At 40.9% G+C, this 8,350-nt stretch overlaps 1 long non-coding RNA gene across 1 annotated transcript; it reads right to left on the bottom strand.

Annotated features, from left to right (window-relative positions):
* Positions 1-2,387: 2,387 nt before the first annotated feature.
* On the bottom strand, positions 2,388-5,118 carry LOC114624474. The gene is made up of 2 exons (XR_003711933.1): positions 4,022-5,118; positions 2,388-2,658 (listed from the first exon to the last, which is right to left on the bottom strand). It is a non-coding gene; the product is annotated as an uncharacterized LOC114624474 (long non-coding RNA).
* Between the last annotated feature and the right edge of the window lie 3,232 nt (positions 5,119-8,350).

Here is an 8,350-nt window from a genome sequence, read left to right as displayed (position 1 = left end):
TTTATTTCCAGCGAGGGAGCATTTTGTCACCCACATGAGCAATGGTCAAAATGCGTACAGGGAAAATGGGGCTATGGGCCCCTTATAAAGGGACAGAAATGTCCACACAGGAAGCTCAGAAGAATATTCTTTCATCAGGACACTATCACTTCACACACTGGGAAAATAGAAGCAATGATTGATGGCAATGAGGCAGGTTGGATGTAGGATTCTGGACTATGACACAAAGTTAAGAGATAAAACATCACCCAATGTCCTAGTTAGTATTATGTACACTTGACAAAGCAACAGGCATCTGGGAACAAGTACTCTCAACTAAGAATATGCATTTATCAATTTGGTCTAGAGGCAATTTTCTTGATTGATTGATTGATTGATTGATTGATGGGGGAGGGCCCAGCTCACTGGGGGTAGGACAACCCCTGGGCATGTGGTCCTGGGTAGCAAAAGAAAGCAGACTGAGCAAGCCTAGGGGAGCCAGACAGTGAGCAGGATTTGCTTTGGCTTCAGTTCTCACCTCTAAGTTCTTGCCTAGTTCCTGCCCTGATTTCTTCAGTAATGGACTGTGATATAGAAATGAACATAAAAGGAATGAGCCCTTTGCTTTGGTCATGGTGGTTTACCATATCAATAGAAACCCTAAGACAGCCAATAAACAAAAATTCAGAAATTTTGAGAAACAGAATGAACAAACTTAAATGAGAACCTATAAACTGAACTCTGAAAGCAATACTCATATAAGCCTCATTATTGTCCAGTGTGAAACATGTTTGGTAATTATATTATAGTACATGATACTCAATTCAAAAAGTGGGACTGGACACATGGCTCAGTGGTTAAGAGTTATTTGGGGTTTCCAGGACCCACACTTGGCTATAAGTGTACAGACTTTCTATGCCTGCCCTAGATCTAAAGAAAGACATTTATTCAGGAGACATACATTTATTATGAGCTTTGGCACTATAGCTGGGCAGATGCTCAGCTATTCTACCCCAACAATACTGGCCTGGCCTATGACCCCGTAGGTACCTCCCCTTCAGTCCCAGCCTTCTTCCTCCTATACTGGCTGGCAACTCTCCTGTTTTGCTATAAGTAATGGGAAATTCAATTTATATAGAAAGGCATGAAACCCTATCCAGTATAAATTAGGGAAAATGAAATAAGGTCAGTGATTCTTCAGCATGAATCAAGCAGCACACCTGCCATGTAAACATTCTTTGGTGCATAGTTATTATGGAGTTGTTAGCTATTGGAGTAAGTAAAAATGATTAACCTTAAAACATATTCCCATAACCAGGAAGAAGAAACAACCAAACAAAGCTGTGGTCAGAAAAGGCATGACAGAGCAGTCCACTATGTCATCAATGCCTTGAGAAAATACAATGGTAATATTTGCTTTCCTATTTACAAGGCTTCAAATTTTCGAATGGTCCCATGTTTTTATCTCTCGTGAATACCTGTCATATCTCTTCACTAGAACACTCAGGCTGTCAGAGACCTGCTTCACCATCTATTTCCTGCATCCATCTGTGAGAAAGACCTCACAGTATCTCTTGTAGGTGGAACGCTGAGATTCTTTCTACATCGAGTTTCCTATTGTTTGAGGAAACATATTAACAGAATTTTTTTCCAAGATACAATTTGATTTCTTTGCTATCTTTGATAGAAATGTTGGAAAGTTAGCTGAAATTTGAGTCAGGATATTAGCACATTGTTTAATAACGTTTTCTTGACAGAAATAGAATATGATGGATAACTTTTCAAAGATGCCTTGAGCTATCGTATGTGTAGCTACAAATGGACAGAAAACATTAGTCATGCTAATTCCTACTAGTCTAGCTATTTCTCTCACCCAAACTCTGCTTAGCTATCCGTACTAATCCAAACAGAAAGTTTACAGTAGAAAACTTTCAAAAGAGAGGGGAATAGTCATGTGTTAGGGTGTATAAACTGCTCTCTACACTCAGTGTGCCTGCCATTCTAGGCTAGTGTCTTACTTTGCAAGGTCAAAAAATAAACTACCTCACTTATATACTCTCATTATGAACTGAGAATCATTTCTCATGTCTTAGAAATTTTCTAAGGATAAATTTTTTCAATCACACATTTGAAAATAACAGATTTGAGATCAATTCTGAAAATTCCAGCTACTAGCATGTCTTCCCATTGATTTGCCACTCCAGATATTTGGTGCCAACTAAAGAGACTAAGAAACTTGCTCAGATTACTAAAAGTCCAAGCAAACTATGGTAACCCACAAAATCTTCCCCAAATAAGTAATGATAAAAGGCATGAACATATACAAAAAAGCAAAGGAGTTCAGGCTGCTGAAAATAATGGCAAAGTATCAGAGGTACTCTTGCAAAAACAAAGACTATTAAACATAATTTGAGTGCCAATTTCTTTGGCTTCAACTTTTAATCCACTAAAAAACATTTTTCCATAGAAAAACATTTTCTTTTTCATTTTTCATAGGTTGGGCAGTCAAAATACCTCATGAATGAAGAACAGAGACAGAAAAATAAACACCAGTAGTTAACATTAGATTTTAACAACTGTTTGCTACTATCAAGGCATCATAATGTCTTCTTTAAAGTCCATTGAGTCTGTGAACTTCCATTTACTTCTACATCTTTCTTCTCTCCAATGTTTGAAAAGCTGACCAATAGGCATAAGTAAAAATAATTATTATAATAAACCTACCTAGTCTAGTTTCCTGACCAACTGGTGAAGAAAACAAAACAAAAAGAAGCAAACAAACAAAAAGAAAACTGCAGGTGATAGCTTCATCTCCTGCAGTTTTAAGTTAGAAGTAGACTTATCCAACACTGTTAGGATCTAATTACTGGTCAACACAAATATCTGTCTGCAAATAGTTGAGTAGTATACACTTTATTTTAAAATATTAAAAATAACTATAATATGCTATTCACATATTACATATTGTAATTAAAATATTTAAAGCAGGGCTGGAGAGATGGCTCGGTGGTTAAGGGCACTCTCTGCTCTTCCAGAGGTCCTGAGTTCAAATCCCAGCAACCACATGGTGGCTCACAGCCATCTGTAATGGAATCCAACGCCCTCTTCTGGTGTGTCTGAAGACAGCTACAGTATACTCATATACATAAAATAAATAAATATATCTTTTAAAAAAATATTTAAAGTAACATATCTGCTTAAAACATTAAACAAAGCAAATTACCTTGGTTGCTTCCTGAAATAAAAGGCTAGTTGAGTCTCTTGAGATTACTCATGTTTACTTGTAATGTAGCAATTTGGTGACCAGCTTTAGTCTGCCCCTCTATGTCATTCTTGTATACTGAGCATTTGCTAACATTCAACATCCACATAGGCAATCCACACTATATTCTGATCACTGGGTAGCACATAGACAGAACCATGTTCTCTTGTATTAGCTGTTTCTTGCAAACCTTCCAAATGCTTCTTAAATTGGTTCTTCTATTCTTGTGAATGGCTACTCAGTTTTCTTAAGCTCATAAAGCAGTTTTCTTAAGGTCAGTCTTGAGAACATCTTTCTCTGAGCTGCCCCCTAGTATTTTGTACCAAAGAACAAGTGGCACCTGGAGGCAACACCTCAATTTCCTACTTCTGCTGCCTGTCAATGTGTAGGTTCACCTAGTTCCCCCTCCCCCGACCAAAAATCTTCTGCATAAAGCCAAGCTCTAAAACTAGAAGTCTTTCCAAACTTCAAAGAATAACTTTAAAAATCCCAGAAACTCTGCAAATAAACAAAAACCTTTAAAAATGAACCATTAACTACATGATCAAAGGTACTATCCAGAAATGTAATGGAAGGCAGAGTTTGAAAGTGATATTTACGTACTCAAACTCATAGCAGAATTAGTCACAATTTGTCAAAACTGCTTCTCCCTGGACAAATAAAGCATGCTATCTACATACCATAGAATATCATTCAGCTTTAAAGAAGAAAGAAATCCTGTAAGTCATTAGGTCAAGCAAAATAAGCCAGTCACAAAGCAGAAAAACTGCATGAGCCCACCTGTATGGAGTATCTAACAGCCGAATTCAGAGAAACAGAATGGTGATTTCAGGAGCTTGAAAGAAAGGGATATGGGAATTTATTGTTTAGTAAACATGGAGTTTTTAGTTTTGCAACACAAAAACTTGCTAGAGATCTGCTGTAGAAAAGCATGAATATATGTACACTGTTGAATTGTTTACTTATAAATGGATAAACAATACAATTTTAAGTTTTTTGTCCTTTACCACATTTCAGAGGTCCTAGACCTGATAGCTCCTCCTATATGCAACTTTTCAGAACTTTTTGTAGATGCTGCCATCTCTGTCTCCTATGCCCTCTTTACCCCCAGACCCATCTGGTTTCAGCATTTCTACCTCTCAGCATTTCTAGGCTTAGTATACTCAGCATACAGGAGTTATTTCTAGAACTTTTCTGATCCTTTGGCTTTTGTGAGACTTTGCTTTATATTTTGCTGATGTCTCAGCGACATCTCTTTTTGTATTTAGTCTTTGTTTTCCTGCCTCTTCATAGTTGATTATGTGCCTGCCTTGTCTCTTTTTGAGCCTTTACAGTCTTAACATTTTCCTCATGAAAAGCACAATAGTACTTGCTATCAAATTCATATCTCTGCTCGGGTCTCTCTCTGCCTTATCGATTCTATGAGTCCAGTAAGGTATTTCAACTCAGCTCCTCAAATGACACTCATCTCTCCTCCTATGTCTTCTAACTCAGTAATAGCACCATCCTCCATGAGTTGTTTCAAAGCCTGTGGTTCATACCAGGATGCCAAGTCTCCTTTATACTCCATATCAAATTGATTCAGAGGGCATTAGTCATTCCGCAACTGTCAGTGTTTTCTTTTTTTTATCACCTACCACCTTCAAGCTGGTCTGCTTTTAATTTTCACTTCAAGTTATAAGCTTCCACATCTTTTTATTCTTTGGGGAGTCTCTTGAACTCCTGTGAGCAACAGCTTGAAGGGAAGTGTCCCATATCAGACACCAGAGATTGCTGTTTAGTAGTCTGAATTGGTGGGAGCATTGCTACTACACATGTTGTAACTTCAGGTAGCTCTAATAGAAGACTCCACCCTCACCTTTCAATCATGCCCACCTCTTAATATTTCCAACCTTCTTCCTCGACCTAACACTGACTACTCCCTATCTCACTCCTGTACTGAAACCTTAGAGGAACTATTACCTTATCCTTCACACATACAGGAGGGCACATTGCCTCAAGCCACCTTTACCTGGTATACAGATGGAAGCTCCTTTCTACATGAAGGGGCCAGGAAAGCTGGTTATGCCATAGTGTCAGACACCAAGGTGGTGGAGGTACAGGCCCTTCCTGCTCATTCCACCAACCAACAGGCTGAACTAATAGCCCTTACCCGTGCCTTCCAGCTGGCACAGGGACAATCCCTCAACATGTACACAGATTCCAAATATGCTTTCCATATCCTCCTGTCCCATGCTGCTATCTGGAAGGAGCGTGGGTTACTTACCACAAAACGAGGATCAGTAACTACTGTAAACCAGATTATGGTCGTGCTAAAGGCCTCCCATCTCCCCATAGCTATTGGGATTGTCCACTGCAGATCCCACTGGACGGATGACTCTATTGTCTCCAAGGGAAACAAACGAGCTGATGAGGCAGCTAGAGCTGCAGCCCTTAGGGGCCTACACTCATCTCACCCTCCCCAGGACATTCTTTCACTGCAACACACATCTCCACCTGCACCCCTTGACACTCGTCAAACTCTGGCCTATCTTCACCAACTCTTTCATCCTAACAGCCAAGCGTTGTCTTATTTTGTTAAGACTCACCTACAGCCTACTCCTGAGGACTTAAGTTTCCTAAAATCTATCACTGCTTCTTGCAAAATCTGTCAGGTGTCAGATCCCAACTCAAGGTATCGTAGCACCCCTTTTCCTACCCATCAGGCTAGAGGTTCCCTTCCTGGAACTGACTGGCAACTTGACTTTACCCACATGCCTGCTGTACCTGCTGTCAAGTACCTCCTGGTCTTGGTGGTCACCTTCTCAGGCTGCGTAGAGGCTTTTCCCACAACCAACAAAAGGGCTTAGACAATCTCTGATCTCCTCCTCAGATCATTCCCAGATTTGTCCCCGCCTCCCTCCAGTCAGACAATGGGCCTGAATTTACTTCTGAAGTTTCTCAAATTCTATCTAAGACCCTAGACATCCCCTGGCATTTTCATATTCCTTACCACCCTCAACCTTCAGGCAAGGTAGAGAGAACTAACTGCTCTTTAAAAAACACTCTTGTCAAGCTGTCACAGGAACTTCACCTTAACTGGGTAAAACTCCTACCTCTGGCTCTTTTCAGGCTATGAGCCCTTCCCAAGTGGCCTCTCTTCATCTCACCCTTTGAACTTTGTACGTCTAGTCCTAACTCCTGGTCTTTCACCTAAATGTTCCCCTCCCAGACCATCTGCTCACCCCATTACTTTACCACCTCTGTTCTCTCTTGTGGAACTTTGCTGACCACCATCTACCTCAACCACACACTGTCTCCTGTCCACTGCCTGTCAACATTGGAGACCAAGTCCTTCTCTCCCCTCCAGATCATCGGCCCTCACCCCTCTCTCCCAAATGGCAGGGCCCTTTTAAGGTAATTCTTGTGACTCCTACAGCTGCTAAACTTGAAGGACTCCCTCATTGGGTCCATTGTCTTACCTCAAGCCTTTCATTTCTCCATCTAAAATCGATTCTCCTTCATACAAGTTGACCCTAACAGGACCGTGCTGTATTAAGCTCCAGAGGACATCGAAATCACCCACCTTGTCCTCAATCCCAGAAAATGAGACTCCACTCCAGCAGCCATGCTCGACCTCACTGGACTAGACATGGGTTTCTCGTCCTCCCACTGCTGTTTGTTCCTATCCAGGTCAGCCCTTACATCTGGAGGCTCGAGGTTCAAGAGACACCCACAGATAACAAACAGTCTTTCCAAACAGGGTCAGAAAACTGCTCCATAGCCGGATGCCAAGAACCAATCCAAATTGTCACCATCCCTATATCTGTTATCCCATCTAAATATTATGTTCTCTATACTTACTTTCTTTTTACCCAAATAGAAGAGTATTGGTCTTTTCAGATACATATGCTAGGTTCACGGACCAACCACTTCTTCTACCAACACTACAAGACACTCGTTTCTACATACAAGACCTGCGAGATTCCAGCTGTGGTGTTTCAGAACTGATGGGTGCCAAGTGTCCTGACAGCTAAAGAAGATGGTCTTCGCCAGTTCTCCCAAGAAGAATGTCATTTTGGGGGGAACAGTTACCAGTTGTTGTCCACAGAAGACCCTGATACACACATCCATCGAGTGGGCCCCAATGCTGAAAAAGCCAGCTGCTCCCCCAACGGACTACGCCCCTACACAGCAGGAAGTAGTTTAAGAGACAGGGCGCCCTGACTCCTCTATCACCATCGGCTTCCCCTCCCCTTTTTTTCTTTTTTATAATAAGAAAAAGAGACGTATGTTAGTATAAGTCCGAACTCAGTGACGTCACATCATTGCTGTGGCAACCAAGATAACACTCCCACAATTCACCTGGCTACAAGAGCTAGGTCATAGTCCGTATAAATAGGTGGAGCTTCCCGACCTCCTTCTCTTTCTTTTCTTCTTCCCCTCCCTTCGCCATCTTCTGTCTCCCCGCCTCTCTCTCCCTCCACCCTTAATAAACCTGCCTCACATGGAACTGGTCGGTCTCATGCTGTGCCATAATCTTACAGTAACCGCATTACATTATCATTTACATGTACTTAATTATATTACATATGTATTTTAAGCAAATATAAAATAATGTTTATGTAATGGCTGTGGCCTTTTCAATTACTTTTAGTGCTCTTTATCTTCTTTCCCTCCCTTTTTCTCTGGATTGCCCTCCCTCCTGGCAGATAAAGCCTCCTCATTTTTCTAAATGCCCAATTCATTCTACTCTCTGCTTTATAGCTCAGTTTACCCCTTCCCCATTCTCTCCTTTTAACTTTTAGGGTTTCTGTGTTAACTTCGGGTTATACACTCACCTCTTAAGATTCAGATCTAGCAAGCTGGGCAGTGGTGGCTCATGCCTTTAATACCAGCATTTGGGAGGCAGAGGCAAGTAGATTTCTGAGTTTGTGGCCAGCCTGGTCTACAGAGTGAGTTCCAGGACAGCAAGGGCTATACAGAGAAACCCTGTTTTGAAAAAAAAAAAGAAAATTCAGATCTAGCATTCACAAATCAGAGAGAAAGCAGCATTTGTCTATGAGTCTGAACTACCTCACTAAGTATAATATTTTCTAGTTTCATATACCTGCAATTTTCATGATTTCA

This window comes from Grammomys surdaster, unplaced genomic scaffold (genome assembly GCF_004785775.1).
Source record: "Grammomys surdaster isolate TR1022 unplaced genomic scaffold, NIH_TR_1.0 207, whole genome shotgun sequence".
Classification (NCBI taxonomy): domain Eukaryota; kingdom Metazoa; phylum Chordata; class Mammalia; order Rodentia; family Muridae; genus Grammomys; species Grammomys surdaster.
This window is presented reverse-complemented; position numbering and strand designations above follow the sequence as displayed.